Genomic DNA, 17,706 nt, shown 5'->3' on the forward strand with positions numbered 1-17,706 from the left:
TAGCGTGTATTTTATTATACTCTCTCAGTACAACGCTCAATATGGCTCCATGCTAGAACATGCCAAGATGCACACGAACAAGTGGGAATAGGTAATTACACTAGGAATGTCAAAGAGGGATATGCTCACACGGCTCTCCCCCCAATTTGGTTTTTGAGATATGTGAGAGTATGTAGTAGATGTGAGAAGCCATGAGCGGAAGAGAGAAGGATAGATTAATGGGATATATGAAAGTATAATCTTGCTGTAGCTCAGTTTGGGTTTTAACCATGCAATTTGTCCTGTATGGAGACACTAAATGTACGTCCAGAGAGAGGAATGCCTCGCATTCTCACAGGAGAAAGCAATCAGCGTGAGAGCGAGTGAAACAGCGCCCTCTGTCTCTCTACGTGTAGGAACAGATTAAACTATGGATGACGGTTGGGTCAGAGAACGAAGTATTACTATTTCTTTGCCACCCGCTCTATAGGTTGAATCGCAAAAGAAGACCAGCGAGCCATGGCTGGGTCTCCAATCAGTTGAGCATAAAAAGCGCGAGCGAACTGTAGGAGTAGATGCAAGAGACACGCACCAAAACAACACAACCTACACTCAAATATTCCACATTGGTAGAGAGCTAATACGTCATTGAATGTAGAAAAGCTTGAATTGCTGCCATCTCGTTCTTCGTCTCGCTTGTCCACTCCTACTTGTTTATTAGGCTTAGCACTAGACTGTGCTATGATAATTTCGAGTGTTCCTCTCTACAAATTAGGACCGCGTATGAGGATATGGTATGTATATGGGATGGAATATCAGTGTACTTTGACTGCTATTACTCTTTCAACTCTTTATGGCTCCTCGGTCACGCACAGGGCCACTGGAGATTTGAATGTAAATGAGTAAGTTCTTGTATGTCAACTTACTGGACTATAAAAAGGTCAAATAAAGTTAGTTCAGATGCCCTCTGACCTTTGGAGATGCGTGCGTAATTTCGCAATTTCTTACACACTGAGGTTGGTATGGCAACAGCTCGGCTCCGACCGGAGACAATGGCTATCGTAGCAAGAGGGAGTTATGCATATGGGCCCAGTTAACCATTCATAAAAACCCAGGTCGTGCAAAAGTTTCTGGCTCAATACACGGACAGGACCCTTCTAGCTACAATCCCTGGCAAGGTGTCAGAGCGCACCGCCCAGTAAAATCCATAGCGTATCCAACAAAACTCCGGAGCCGACAATCCGATTACATCGGAACTTGTTCTCTAATGGTTCAGAGGCGCTGATTACGGTAATTGTCTCGTACCGGACACCTAACGTCTAGGGCGCAATGAGGTGCTTCTAAACAAGCTATCCTAGACCCTAACGGCCAAGCTCATCATAGTCTAATCAAAATGGCTAACCCAGCCACACGCTTGGTATATGCACACCTTCGCACCCATTATATCCAGCCTTGCCTGCTAAAATATCTTTCTCACCTTGTGGCGGGAAATCTCAAACACAAAGAGCGCACAGGTTTATTAATAACCGGCTTTATCCCAGCAATGTTGGAGCACTAATTTACTTTCGACGAGCCGAGCTTCGGTTGCAAACGTCAGGCACAATGACACATTGTACTCTGAAACTACAATGGTAACTAAACCTGAATAATAAAAGCCCCACTATCTTTTTTAGAATATTTTACTGCTGCATCTCTAATTGATTTGTTCTTATATATAGCGCATTTGGGTGGGGTTTAAAAGGGCTTGTAACGAGTAATGTCATTTCGCACTTGTAGTGTTTCTCACCATCCGGTATTCTCTGCGGAAATAGGGGAAGCATAAATAGAAAGGATGATTGGATTTGGGCAGGGAGGGGGGGATAGTGACATAAGGGAGGGGACCTGGAGTGAAGTAGGAAGGCAGTGAAGGGTGATTTAGGTTGCTTATCTAGCCAAAGCCCGCGGGTTGTTTCTGTAATCTGAGAGAGTACCCTTCCCACTAGGCTAGGGAGGACGCTTTGTGGAGAGCTTCTTGAGGTAAACCGTGAGCCAAGCATTTTTAGGCCAGGTAGCCTAGGACAACAAAAAATAAAAGCCAAGTAACCAGCACAGTCTCGCACCTACGATGAGCAGATAGACACGGTTAGTAATCGTCACTGAAAGGAGGATGTGAGGATGGGAGACTCTAGGTGGTCTGTACTGATGCCAGAGGTGGCCGTGGATGCTCATGCTCCTGCTTTTTCCTGATCAGGATCCTTCGCCACTATTGCGAAGTGAACATCGAGACACACAACAGGGAGCACCGCCCTCTCAGCAACACCAATATGGACTTGCTCAGCATCAACTTGAGAGAGAAAACTAATAAGGTGGTGGATTGGAGTAGAATAAATTTGTTGAGAGGTAGTTTGTGTAAGTTATATGACCACATCCGATCAATTTACACAAGACTACACAGGCAGAGCGCATGTTAAATTGATTTCCCGACACAGAGTGAAATTGTGCTGAGCACACACTAACACGCATCTAGGAGGCAGCTCATTGTTTCTTTGCTACGCTTGCGGTAAGCTCTCTGTGGTCTACTAAAATCAATAGTATTGTTTAGTGTCCCGAAAATGTCGGAAACATTAACTAGCTGACCATTCTAACAAGGACCCAGGTAACTGTCAGTTACACTCGGTACATCGACACTAACACTAACACCACTACACAACATTCCCGCATCACATCTAATAGGCTTAATCTTTTATGTATGGGCGGGCGGCTTTACCCCTTTTTTCTCCCAATTCCATGGTATGCAATTCGGTAGTTACAGTCTTGTCTATCACCATCACACACACCACACTCACCCGTACGGAGTCGTGAGTTACGGAGGTGAAACTTAGTTTATCAGAGCAGTGCGGATACCTCTCACGACTACATTCTACACAATTAGTCAAAACCCAAGCGGTTGACTATTGAAGCGGGTTAACTTTATATGAGCTACAGTCAACACAGATAATGGCGTCTTATTATAAACTCACGGCAAAGCCAGCTGCGACACGTAAGAATATCACTTCAATCGGAGAAGATAAGATTCATCACCTGTGTTCAGAGCATTTGTCATGCATGCACTAGCTCTTCTGTAAGTCCGTCCACTATAGGTATGTCTGGACGTAGGTCATTTGTGTGCTCGTCGATGGGATCATAGGGGACATTGACGCTAAGCTGTGTACAAGGTCGTCCTAAAACCTCTCGTCCTAAACGCGGACGATCGCAGGTGTGGCAAGTTGTAGGCACTACCACGCCCTGACTAGTTGGTTCTAGCTAGCTCGGACAGAGTGCACTGGAGTACTCGAGTATAAACCAGAATCTCTGTTGATGATGGACTTATACTAGACTAGTCTAGATCTAGCAGATGCGAGTGGAGACTCTATAAAGCACCAACGCTTGGAGCCATATCTTTAGGTGAAGGGTAGTCACTGGTTCGCCAACGTGATTTCCCACCGAGCGTACACGCACGAGGCAAGTTAGTACATAGTTAAATAGTCAGCTCTCTTCTCTCTTATTGCAGCTCCCTCAATTAGAGAGATGGTTAATGACTCATGGAGTTCTGCACTGATCCATGAAAAGCCCTCAGCTCCAGCCACGTGTGGATCCTGGGGCTAGCCTCATTGCTCGTGTGCAGAAGGACAATAGTTCAGAGTAGGGCTCTCCTTCATGTCTCTATCGTTCTCTCTTCTCCATCATCTCTGTCCCGACCCTTCTCTCTCAAGCCATTGCAAGGGTATCAAAGTAGCTGCCATAGACCAGGTGGTCGCCTCCTTCCTCTCCTGGAGCGCGCATTGAGGACTTATCAGATATTCGCTGTTCAGTTAGTGCAGCTCGGCTCGCTTGGTGTTGAGGGGTTCCTCAACATCCCAGGTCCAGGTGGTTGTCTCAATGGTCTCAGTCGCGTTCGCCCCACGGATGAGGGAGGCGGCCTAAACAGCAGGGGAGCAGGTGTTCCAAAAGGCTGCAATTGTTCCAGTAGGTTCTGCCTGTTTCCATGGCGGGGCTGCCCTATTGTTTTCCTAGTAGGTGCTGGCAATGTTCCAGTAAGCTGCATGTTCCCATAAAGAGCTGCCATGTCCCCAGTAAGCTGCCATGTCCCCAGCGGGCTGCCATGTTTAAAAGGTAACTGCCATGTCCCCAGTAAGCGCTGCCATGTTCCAGTAGGCTCCCGATGTCCAGTAACTGCCGGAGTGGTGCCAGTATCTGCTCATTGTCCCAGTAATGTCTGCCAATGTCCAGGTCGGTCTTGCCATGTTCCATTGCTGGCTGCATTGTGCCAGCGGCTGTTCATTGTTTCTATGCTGGCTCTGGCCATGTTCCTAGTTTAATGCTGCCATGTTCCAGTAGGTTTTTTTTTCACTGACAACAACATGTCAGAATAAAGCTGCCAATAAGATAATACACAGTAGGCTGCCAAGTGTGCCAGTTAAGCTGGCCATGTTTCAGTAGGGGCCCACGCCGCTGCCAGCTGTTCCAGTCCGGCCCCTGCCCATGTCCACGCAGCGCTGCCCATGCTTCCACACCCGCCGGCCCTGCCCCCACTGTCCCACGCCGCGCGCTGCCCCATGTTCGTCAGCGCTGCCATGCCGCTCTCCACGCTCGCCGCTGCCCACCTGCTCTCCCAGTACGGCTCCCCCGCCTCCATGTCCCACCGCCGCGCTCGCCCCCATCGCTCTCAGCCCGGACCTGCCCACTGTCTCACGCCGGCGCCTGCCCATGCTCTCCCAACGGCCTCTAAGCGCTGCCCACTGTCAGCCGCGCCGCCAATAGATCAAGACAAAAGAGTGGATGAGAATCCAAAATGAGGATATCCAAGCGGGAGAGACAGAACACATAGAATGCCCCAAAAAACGAGAAGGAAACCAATGACATGTATCACAAGCCATAGGCTAGACACAAATGAATTACCAGCGGGAATGCAATAGATCCAAGAAAAGGAATAGCCATGTTCACAGAGTAGGATGCAATAAGATTCACAGTAGGAAACATAGCCATGATAATCCAAGATAGGTCTGCAGTCCCAGACAGACTGCGCCGATGTACCAGTACGGATGCCATGTTCCAGTTAGGCTGCCATGTTTCCAGTAGGTCCCTGCGCCCATCGCTTCCAGTGGCCTCGCATGTCACGCTCACCAGCTGCCAGTCCCCCCTTCCACCCCGTAGCCTGTCTCATGGTTCTCTATGTAGGTTTTCTTGCTATTGTTTCTTCACGTTATGTTGTTTTTAAAAAGGTGGCGGGACTGCCAATGTTTCCAGTAGGCTGCCAGTGTGTGGTGGTGGCGAGGCGGGGAGGGCGAGGGGGGGCGCGCGGAGGGGTGCGGCGAGGCGGGGGCTGCGGCGGGGAGGTGTTCCAGCGGGCGTGCCTAATGTCCAGCGGGCCTGCCATGTAAAAGGATGTCCTTAAAACTTTCTGGCGCGGTAGATGAGGGGGCAGGAAGGAGCGTGATATTCAATAAAAAAAAAAAAACCCCCCCCGCCCCCCCCAAACCGTCTGGCTGGGCATGCCAAGTCCCCCGGTCTCCAGCGATGCTGGCGATAGAGCCATATTATATTAAAACACACTAGAGCTCCCCCCTCAATGATCAAACAGCCTGCGACCACATCGCTTCGCGCCCTTCTATACGGGAGGGCTCGTTGGGCCCGCAGCAATTTTAATGTTCTTTCTCTCTTTCCTTCTCTCATGGACTTCATCCGATGTTGCCCTTTACCAAACTGCACACAGCAGAACACTCCCCTCTTCTCTATGAAGTGCAATTAAGATACTATATATCAAGAGGAAGCAGTGAACAAAAGGCTCTGGGAAAGGACCGGTTTTTGTTTCCGCTATCACCGGGTCAGAGCTGTAGGCGGTCCCGCCGGACAGAGGGAGAGGGGAGGCGCGCGTGTCCGCCGCCTGAATATTGCCCAGCTGAAACAGACCCAATCAACGAACGCCGAAACTACGACCAACAGCTAATCGCACGGGGGGCCCAGCCACAAGAAAAATCGCGTCACATAAATGGAATGTGCCAGGGCACAACACTCCCCCCGCCGACTTCTTCAAACATAAGCTGCAAGAGCCGCTAACAACATGTTCGTTAAACATGGCTCTTAAGGAGCCACTTAACAGCATCATTCTCAAACAAGCTACTTGAGTCTTGGTCGCTATACTTGACAGTCATGTTGGTTAGAACATAGCTCCATGTCAAACAGTCAAAATCCAACTCTATTTGTCTGTCAATCTTTCAAGATCGAACCAGAAGCAGTACCAGGAAACAAGGCAGCGTAAGGAAGGAAGGTGAGTCATTTATTTACAATTACAATTGTGAAAGGTAGATCATATATCCAGATGGCGTAGCGGGCAGCGTGGTGAAGTAGATGAAAGGAAATAGGTGAATCCAATGTAGTAGCAGACCCTCCTTCTGTCAACCAAAGGCGGGAATGGAGGAATGATCCGGTTGAGTAACTGGAAGACAAAAAAACCGGAGGTAAGTTAAGGCAAGCAATACATAAATGAAAACAACAAAACAAATTCATCCAACTGGAGTCTGTCTCAAGGCACAACATACTCATTCATGGCAACGATCCGGCAGGGTAATGGAAGTACCAGTCAGAGCTTAAGTGCACAAGAGAGGTAGAGGATTGACGGGGAATGCAGAGAGGCACAGAACGCTGATCGGAGACTAGTTGTATATTCCTTTCTGAGACTTCCTGTATAGGTGCGTAATAAGACATGAGCTGCAGTGAGTTTGAGCACAAAGTGATCACCTCCACTGGATGACTATCAAATACGATCCTTCTCAAGGAATAACTTGAATCTCTATCGTCTTATCACAGAGTATCATGCTAGGATATGCAGTGAATATATACGAGATGAGAAAATTCACATCGCTATTGAATAACACGAGTTCTCATTTCCATGTGACCAGGAGTATCACACAGGCAACCCAGACTCAGGGTAGATACTGCGGGGACGATAACCGAAACTAGTACCGGGTAAGTCTCTCGCGCAGGCGGTATCGCACCAGTTCAGACCGGCACTCTTGATCAAGAAATACTGATCTAGGATCAGATGGTAAATACAATGTAATAATCCATTGTGCGACTAGTAGGGGTACGATCTGTGAAAGCGATAGGGAGTTGGGGAGGAAGGCAGTGAGATGTTTAGGTCTCATAGGAGACGTCTTGTGTGTTATGGCTCACGACCTATATGAATATGTTGCAGCGACGTGTGAGTCTAAAAAGTCTGAAAATGAGCTTAGTGAACGTGGCTCGTCCAATTCAGACAATCGATCTCGACTCTATTGGGACTCGCAGAGAGAGGTGTAACACAACTCCTCGTCGTGGGCATCCGATGATCCTTTCCCAGTCCCACTAGAAACTGTGGTACCCGGGGCACGACAGCACAAACGGGTTTAGATATAGCGGCTGAGATGTGGGCGAAGCCTTATAGTACATTATCTATGATCACAACTGTGGTAGCACAGGCGAGGTAGATGCGAAGAGGGTAAAGGATGCGCTATACTACGCCGTAGTAATTACACGCTCTGTGCTTGAGGACCACAAGTAGTGAAATGACGCGGCCCGAAAGAACGAGAGTCGTTAGTTTAGAGCAGGACGACTACACACGATCAGAGTAGAACCGATGGCGTAGGCAGGAGGGGTGGATCAGGACCCTGGAGCGCGAAGTGTAATTCAACAGAAGTAGCGAAATCTCTGAAGGATGGATCGAGATAAGCTACTGGGTGTTCTATTGAGTAGGATCACTCTCTGATGTTAAGGAGAAATAAGTTGGGATTCTCCTTCTTAGTGAGTGTATGCGATACTGGGCGAACTTGCACGTGCGTAGTACACCAACACACCACGCAGATATTTATGATTCTCTCGGCACTAAAAGTAACATGGATTCTCATCAATCGTAAAATTGTTATGGTGACTATCATCTGTGCGTTTTACTTTCCAGTTCCGTAGTTGCCGCTCAAAAGGAGTCCCACTGCGGGGGTGATGAGGAGCGATATAGGAACAACATGTAGAGCAGTACCACACACGTCGCGCAGAGACTTATTATCTCGCTCGCTATCCGCGTCGTGCGCAATGCTCGTAATCATTACTACACGCTGCGCAGGCCGAGAGGAGCTGTCTGGCCCTGGAATGCTAAGCAGAACAGTCAACCTCTTTTCTCAAATGGTTCCCGCTAGCAAGTGCATACATCTGGGTTCAGACGCGATCGGACAGATCCACTTCTCTATACAGCCCAAGGAACTGACAGTATCCTTCCACGTTCTACTATCGGTCTATCTATCGCTGGTGGGGTAATTGGTAAAAAACGTCTTGTGGCTCAAAGGCGTGAACAGAAGCTTTTATACCGTCTAGAGACGTTGTCTCTGGGCATAACAATACACGTAGAGAGAAAGCTCCAACTTGCTAGACCAAATGTGTGAGGAATTTTGGTTGACTCTCTCTGAAAGGGAAAAATGGATTCCATCAAGCAAGGGCATATTAGAGTGAGCGTCTTAGCGCGCTTGGCATAAGAATGGTCATCTATTAGGAAGGGGGACATCCCAGTGGCAATGAGGAAGGGTATTATTGAGAGAAACAATTATCTTCTGTGGCTTCATACTACAGTATTTATGCGCGAGTGTGTGTAGGAGGATAAAAGAATGAGAGGATGCCCTAGAGAATCAAACCCCTAACTTTACACTTCTTCACTCTTAGCCTGCTTGAACCATGCACTAAGAGAAGTGTATTTGTTCCTGCTTGGCATTAGCACTAAAATCAGAAGATTGATGATCACCGGCGCGGAAAGTACCTCAACACTCTTCACTCTCGAGTTTCCTTCACTCAGCGTGAGCGATCGTTACTCGCGAGATCATCTCGTTGTTGCTCATAGCATCCGAGCATTATTTTCAGTGCGTATGCCAGCTTTAATCTTGTCACAATGTTGCTTTGGCAACCCAACTTGCGGGGTTGGTCCAGCCGGTGATGCTCTTGGTGTGATGTCGTGCGGGACAGCGCTGTGATATGCGACCTTGAGGTAGGTTGTTCTGTATGCTGTCGGGTGTGTAGCTCATAGAGTTTAGCGCGGATGACCGGTCGGCACCCGGTAATGCCTTGCCTACTCACTACCATCTCCATCATGTCCGAAAATGTCACGCACTCGCGCACATGAAAAGTTGAATAGAAAAACTGAACTTTTGTCCTCGCTCCTTCTCTCTGATCAGAAAGAATGACATCGTCTCCATGCGCACGCCACACTTCACCATACGATGACATCGAGGGAGAGCTTTCAGCACTCTCGCACGCTCACTCCGAGATGTGCTGTCAGAAGAGAGTCAGAACTCCGATACATGTGAGTGGTCTGCTTTGTTTATAGTTATCTCTTATCGGTTGGGAGTAGACGGATACTGCTTGGGATATTCTTGAGAGGTCTTAAGACTCACAATGGCGTATATCTCGTATTACGGGATCACGTGGGTATAGTTCTAGGCGGACAGTATGTACAAGCATTTTGAAAGTGCTATTGTGGGCGTCGGTGTGTTGTAGTGGATGGTGTTGGTGTGGTGGAGAATTGATGATAGTGTCCTTGGTGGTGTGGGGTTGTTGATCTGTCTATAGTGTGGTCGTGGCAGCAATCTTTGATGGATAGTGGTCGACCACTTTTGCGCTAGTTGTTTCGCTCTGGTTGCCTCAGTGGCCGGGTTTCCGCTCAGATCCGTCTGTGTGCCTCTCTCGCGTTGCCTCTGTGTTGGTGGCTCCTCTCGGTGAAATGCCAGATGCTGCTAGTAGGTACTGGATCTACATTCGGTTGGCTCTGCCATGCCTCACGAGGTGTGGAGACCTCCTCGAGAACGGCCGGAAGAGAGTTACGCACCGGAGGATAAACCAAGTTTTCTAGTGTGTACTGTGCCAAAAGAGAGTGAGAAGAAGTGGCACATTTGTGGGGTCACCAATGTAGGAGAGCGAATTTGGAATTTCCATGCTCGCCATGTCGAGATAAGAGAGGAGTATCTGGTATGATACAAGGTACATCTGAATTCGTTGAATACGAACATTACTTAAAGAACGCACGGCCACGAGCCAACACATATTTGGACAGCTACACCAAGAGTAATGTACGTCTGCCTATATAATTCGGGATGGATCGTTCATACGATGTTAAGTAAGAGGGGGGTATCTGCGAAAGTTTCCTCACTCGTCGTTCTCGAAGAGATCTTTAGAGAGGAGTTAGAGTGCCGCTAGTGGATGTTCAGTGCGGAGTGACGGTGGCGTATCTCAAAGTTGTGGTGGCCAGACGCACTCCGCTTGTCTGTGTGCGTCTAGGAGAGTGTATTGGCCGAGATTTATTTTAGCTCTGATTGTGTGTAGATTTGTGTTATGCTATGCACCGCCACTTATTGTGTAACACTGTTTCCCGGTCAGTAATCTGCACACCCATGTGTACTCCTATAGGTATTTTCCACTATTCCACATCTATCAAGCCTCGTGTGAGGCATAACACAGTCTCTGAGAAATGACTTTCACCATTATACGCTAAGCGGACGTCCGGTATAAGCTCACGATTAGGTTATTATACGCATTGACTGACGGTAGATAGTACCGACTATGACTCCTCCAGTCGGACTAGTGACAGGATTGTTTTTGCTCGTTGCATTTTATGATTGCTTGTCTGTGAACCTACTACCAATACAATGGAGTTCCGAGTCTTCGATGTCTCTGTCTTCACGTTAACATCACCTATCGAATTCCGCACGTATCAACATTCGCGGGCACCAACACGGCACATGCTGAGGCAGAGCGATTCTGTTGATCATGGCTTACGGAGACGGGCACATCGCGCCAACAACTCCTAAGTTGCGATTCACGCTATTACTCCCTCTTGTCCACATCTAACTCGCTACGCCAGCACTCCGGGATACGAGAAGGTCTCGCACTCGAACACTCACGCAGTCGAATTGAGTGTCACTCCTCTTTCTCAGCAGCAGATATTCAAAGTAGGATCATTAATGAACAACGTTCTCTGCTTCACTGACTGAAACATCAGCGCTTTCTTTCCGCGCATAGGACGTCACCCCTCTGATACCCGATGTGTCCTGCGCTCGGGAGGCCAGCTTCGGGATCTTTTGAGAAAGATTGCGCACGAGAGGACGAAATCACGGAAGTATGAGGATTTTGGCATGTTGTGGAGGAGAACGAGATGTGTGGACGCGCGGAGGGTTGTTTATCTGACCTTATGAATTAACGACACGTCGATATGAACTGTGCACAATGTTATCATAACAAATAGCGCACAGCGCAAGACTAAACACAAAGCGCTACTATGTTCGGGATGTGCATCGCATTGGATCTGTTATAGAATCCTACGGAATCAACTTGATGTCGACCGATGTTTAAGATACATGTTGTTAGCGGCTCTTGCAGCTATGTTTGAGATGCATGTTGTGCCCTGCACATTCCATTATGTGGCGACTGGCTTGGTGCGATTAGCTGTTGGTGTAGTTTCGGCGTTGTTGATTGGGTCTGTTTACAGGGGAACATGGAGGTCTTCTCTTCCCGGGACCGCCTACAGCTCTGACCCCGTTGATAATGCGGAAAACAAAAACCGTCCTTTCCCAGAAGCTTTGCACTGCTTCCTCTGAAAGCACTATATTGCATCAATAAAAGGAGGGGATGGTTTCTCTTCATTTAACAACATCGATGGGAATCCATGAAAAGAAAAAAAAAGAACATTAAAATGCTGGAAGAGCCCGAAGCCACATTGTCCCAGGGCTTTGTTAGACATGACGGGGGACAGTTTAAAATAATGCCAATGGAGATGGTGGAGCCGGGACTTGGCATGCCAGCGCAGACGGGATGAACACTCTTTCTGATATTAGAGATATAGTTTTTAAGACATCCTTTTACATGCAGCCCGCTGACATGGCAGCCCGTGGAACATGGCAGCCCGCTGGGACATTGCTGTCAATGCACCTATCTGGAACATGGCAGCCACTGGACATGGCAGCCTTCTGGAACATGGGCAGCCTGACTGGAAACATGGCAGCTTACTGGAGACATGGCAGCCCCACTGGAAATGGCACTTACTGGAACATGGCAGCCTACTGGAACATGGCATCCTACTGGGAACATGGCAGTTTCTGGGACATGGCAGCCTACTGGAACATGGCAGCTACTGGACAACATGGCAGCCTTACTGGAACTGGCAGCCTTCTGGAACATGCAGCCCGCTGGAACATGGCAGCCAGCTGGAACCATGGCAGCCCGCTGGGACATGGCTGCCCGCTGGAACATGGCAGCATACTGGACATGGCAGCTGCTGGGACATGGCAGCCCCTACTTGAACATGGCAGCCCGCTGGAACACTGGCAGTCCGGAACTGGACATGCAGCCGCGCTGGGACATGGCAGCCTACTGGAACATGGCAGCCTCACTGGACATGGCAGCCCTACTGGAATGGCAGCCCGCTGGGACATGGCCAGCCCGCTGGAACATGGCAGCCTGCCTGGACATGGCCGCCTACTGGAACATGGCAGCCTACTGAAACATGGCAGCTTACTGGCACATGGCAGCCTACTGGGAACATGGCAAGCTTACTGGGGACATGGCAGCCTACTGGAACATGCAGCTTACTGGAACATGGCAGCCCGCTGGAAACATGGCAGCCCGCTGGCACTGCTGGGGCAGCCCGCTGGAACATGGCAGCCCGCTGGGGACATGGCAGCTTACTGTGACATGGCAGCCTTACTGGAACATGGCAGCTTAACTGGGACAAAGGAGCTACTGGAACATGGCAGCTTACTGGGGACAATGCAGCTTACTTTAACATGGCAGCCCGCTGGGACCATGGCAGCTTACTGGACATGGCAGCCTTCTGGAACATGGCAGCCTACTGGAACATTGCAGCCATACTGGAACATGCAGCACCGCTGGAACATGGCAGCCTACTGGAACATTGCAGCCTTCTGGAACATGGCAGCCCACTGGAACATGGCAGCCCACTGCGACCATGGAACAGCATACTGGAACATGGCAGCCCACTGGAACATGGCAGCCTACTGGGACATGGCACGCCCCACTGAACATGGCAGCCAACACTGGAACATGGCAGCCTAGCTAACTTAAACCTACTACTATAATTGTACACAGCTGTTAGCTACGTCACCCTACTAACTATAATGTACACAGCTGTTAGCTAACTTCACCCTACTACTATAATGTACACAGCTGTTAGCTAACTTCACCCTACTACTATAATGTACACAGCTGTTAGCTAACTCCACCCTACTACTATAATGTACACAGCTGGTCAGCCAACAAGAAACACAAATGACTCAATAAAACTACAAAGTAAACTAAAAGATCATAGTCCTTGAGGATTCTACTCCATTTGTATTAAAACCATATCTGTGTGACACTTTAAGTACCCTTTATAAACCGGTACTAAAAAGATACTTCCATGTGAAATGTTACCGATAACGGTGTGTGTGTGTGTGTGTGTGTGGTGTGTGTGTGGTGTGTGTGTGTGTGTGTGTGTGTGTGTGTGTGTGTGTGTGTGTGTGTGTGTGTGTTGTGTTGTTGTGTGTCCCCCTCCGTTGACATTTCACCCCGTGTTGTTTCAGTGATGCTGACATTAGCCGTGTGTCCGATTCACTCCGATGGAAACCCCTGACGGGAGACATGGAGGTGCCTGCTCGCCATCTCTCAACATGTCCCAACTCCTCTACCCTAATGCTATGAGGGGCATGCTGGTACCAACTCCACAGAGCCCTAGCCTAGTGGGAGAGAGGTACAGTCAACACCCGGCTTATCAGCACCTATCCACCCCTCCCTCCATCCCTCCCTTCATCCCTCCCTCCATCCCTCCCTCCACACCTCCCTCCATCTCGTACCCTCCAGCAGAAAGACACTGTCCATTAACCCAAGCTAAAACAAAATAATTTAAAAAAGGGTTGTTTAATTTTTTTTTTAGTTCCCTGAACGTTTCGACGGGAGGCTCCCAGGAATGTTCCCATGAAAACCTCCTCTTGTTTGTTTTGCCAGTAAATATTTGTGAATATCGAATATACCAGCGAAGGAAGAGCATCGTTAGCTGTTACACGYCGATGGAAAGGAAACACACTGATGTGATGATTCCTCCCTGTGTGACTGGGGTTCAGGATGCCATCCGTAATTGAGACTGTTGAGATATAATGCCAATGTGTCACTATTTAAAATGTTGAATCAAGAAGGTTGATCTTTTACTTTATTCAGTAAGCAGAACATAATTCATTCACTCTGTTTCCTGTCTACGGGCATAGTGGGAATGTACTGTATACAAACATATCACCATCATAGTGGGAATGAATACAAACATATCACCATCATAGTGGGAATGAATACAAACATATCACCATCATAGTGTGTTGTTTCTTCTCCTCGTTCCTATTAGCAACGAGCAGAATGTACTTCACCTCTTTAGCTTTTAACCTATGAGCATGACTCAATGATACACATTCCTCACACTTGCTGTTCAACCCAATGGGTACACAATTTCATTCTTTCCTTTTCTCTCTCTCTCTCTCTCTCTCTCTCTCTCTCTCTCAACCCATTGGGTATAACTCTTAATATGTAAATCTTACCCATGTTCTCTCATTTTGCATGTTACAGCAAAGCTATAATACCCTTGAGGCCTGTCTTCGGAACTCCTTTCACCCTAGTAGGGAGGGTTTCGATGCCCAGTAAAGGCCTACCTGTCATCAGCATCTAGATCCGAGGATCATTCCTTGGAGACGAGGCATATTCCCCTCAAACGATTTAATAAAACGTCCTATTGCATTCCGTCTTCGTCGTTCATTCGGGTTAAGCCTGTACTAACTTTATTGGSGGTCAATACTTGAGAACATTAGAAACAGTTTAAATTTAAACAGTTGTTCCCGGCTTAAAATGCCATATCAGCCATTTTTTTTWAATCATTGATTTACTTGCAATGTGKTAGAACGTTTACATTGTACCTGGTCCCACATTAGTACATAAAAAACATTGTGTTAATTTGTACATATAGTACAGAATTAATGAGAYACTGTGTTGCAACCAATCAGATAAACTGGTACACGTTAACCCTATTCTATCGACACCAGATGACAGTGATTATTTCCTGGAACAAAATGACCACATCAGCCTATCAAAAGATCTTAAACGTTATATGCACCAACCAATGGCATTTCTGTAAAATAGGTCAACCCTGTCCACCAGAGAGATATTTTATAAGGCACTGATGCATCCTGGACTATGCTACTAGCTGCTAGTACTAACGCTAAGACAACAATTTTCACGTTTTCGACCTATCACAGCCATAAAGATGCAGGAGGATTATTACACAACACGTACGTTTATATTCGTACGTTGTAAAAAATATATATATATATATATTAAAAGATGCTCGTGGTCTTGTCAAATAGCTGTAATTGACCCCTACTGCTATCACTAATTGGTGCTGTGTTCCACTAGGGCTGTAAATAAACCCAGAGACCGGAAGGTACGATGACTCTTGACTTCTACATCTCCGTCATGGGCAACGMTTTTTTTATTTGGGGAGAAAACGGCTCCACGTTTGGTCCTCAAGTCAAATAAGGCATAAAGTGACAAAGCAGACGATTATAGAAAAAGCGTAAAAACGTTTTTTTTTTTTWWARWACGTTATGAATGCTAGTGTAGCCTACACGTCTGTGTAATATAGCCTCGTGTAGCAAACTATTTTCTTATGTAGGCTACCTCTGATTTGTCTGATAACTTTTTCTATTTTGTGTGTAAATTGCCTGGATATATTCACTGCAGTATTAAGCCTAATAACATTGAGCTAATGAATTATGGGCTAATATCCGTGTGTTTCTAACGAGGCCTACACATCTCCAGGCTTTCTGTCGTCGTGGTTTTGTTGCGGAGTTATCCCCTTGCTTCTCCGCTGCCGCGGATATTCCTCAGATCTTGTGGAGGAAAAGACAGATTACAATAGTTTGTTGGACACTTGCCACTGGGCAAAAACTGGTTGAATCAACGTTGCMTGCACGTCATATCAACAAGTAAATACTATGTGATGATGTTGAATAAACGTAAGGGATTTTTGTTGCATAATCTCGATCTAGGCAGTTATTTGAGTGGTTATTTCATTTAGCCGACATCAACGCAGTTTACAGTCTARGGACAATCATTGTGTATTCAGCGTTCTATCACGTGCAAGTAAAGTAAATCAACGATTTGTATTGGCTGATTCGCATTTTGAGCCAGAGCAACTGTTTACATTTAAACTGTTTCTAATGTTCCCAAGTATTGACCCCCTATCTAATCGCCTTCCTGAAAAAAATGTAGTTGAACCACTTAGAAAATGTAATGTTAATGTTCAACTCTGCCTTGGATTTTTCATTCAACCATCAAAGCATATTTTAAGATATTCAATAATTGTAATAATTAAACCAGAGGTAGACTCTGAACCTCAGTAACCGATTAGAGCCWTCACCGTCTGACGTTTAGAAACAGGATTTAGCTGTGTTGCAAGGATCATGCCACAACTTGAAAACATTCATAGTCTCGCTGGTCCCAATCTAAGCAAAGCTGTGAGTACAAACACGGTACACAGGTGCACCCAACACCACTACATAACACATTTCATATCCCAAGGTCAACTTGGCTCAATCAATTCTGCATTTTTATTTTGCCAACTCCTAATTTCTGACTTTAAAGTGGCAGTGTAAACCTGCGTGAGGTGTGMCCAGTCGGTAAAGGGCACCGGTTGCTAAAACATATATTTATATGCAGCGTGTTGGATACCTGAGTTTGGCCTCAGCACCATAGCAGCATAGGAGACCACGTTGTATGACTGGTCGAACTCAGATGATTTGATGRGTGCGTTGTCAGTAAGACCTCAGGGGATATGAAGAAACCTCTAGTTTCCTGGATTCATGAATCTCAAGTACTTCAGATGCTTGTCGTTTGGCTCAGCTGGTAGAACATGGRATGTGCTATGCCAGGGTTGTGGGTTTYATTCCCATGAGGGGGGACCAGTATGAAAAAAAYTACCAAAATGTAAGTTGCTCTGGATAAAAGCATCCGCTAAAATATAAATGCAAAAAGCAGCATTGAATAATGGACAATATACTTCACTTGTCAGGAACCACTTTAAACCAGTCAGGGAGACCTTCCACAGTGATGAATCACTACAAGTAATGAGATTTCTCTTTTAGCTGTCAAACCAAACAGTGGATGGCTTTTATTGCTCTGTCGCAATTGAGCTGTTCTTCCATCTAATGTCATCCCTTTGTGTCCGTGTCGAAGAGTTAGTATTCTGTCTCCTGAAAAACCTTTTCAGCGTCTTCTTTTAATATCAAGCTGCTCTAACTCTAACTGGAGATCTGGTCCAAGCCGGTGTTTGTTTAATAACGTACCACATGTTCCCCCCCCCCCTTCACAACCTCCTGGCCACTAGTCCATCCACTCTCCATCAGGGAGCCTCCTTCATTAAACATGGAATGGAGACGTAATCTAGGGAAGTTGGCACTCGCAGGTTCTCCAAATAAAATATTGATCATTTTAGTATCAGATGAGGTTAAATCAACACGCATCCCTCGGTACAAATCATCCTTGTATAAAAAATGAGCGGTCTCGGGCCAGCTAGCTCACAGTCAACCTCCTCCTCACCTTGTAATGTCTGGCAGGCTTGGGAATGAAGAGAGGAATCAAAACCATACGTTTTTGGAGTGGTCAGAGATT

General features: G+C 47.0%; 1 long non-coding RNA gene across 1 annotated transcript; it reads left to right on the top strand.

The window, feature by feature from the left end:
• The first annotated feature begins 13,589 nt into the window (after nucleotides 1–13,589).
• On the top strand, nucleotides 13,590–14,781 carry LOC112074746 (uncharacterized). The gene is made up of 2 exons (XR_002894825.1): nucleotides 13,590–13,750; nucleotides 14,611–14,781. It is a non-coding gene; the product is annotated as an uncharacterized lncRNA (long non-coding RNA).
• Nucleotides 14,782–17,706: the final 2,925 nt, after the last annotated feature.

The sequence above is a fragment of the Salvelinus sp. IW2-2015 genome, unplaced genomic scaffold (assembly GCF_002910315.2).
Source record: "Salvelinus sp. IW2-2015 unplaced genomic scaffold, ASM291031v2 Un_scaffold2793, whole genome shotgun sequence".
Classification (NCBI taxonomy): domain Eukaryota; kingdom Metazoa; phylum Chordata; class Actinopteri; order Salmoniformes; family Salmonidae; genus Salvelinus; species Salvelinus sp. IW2-2015.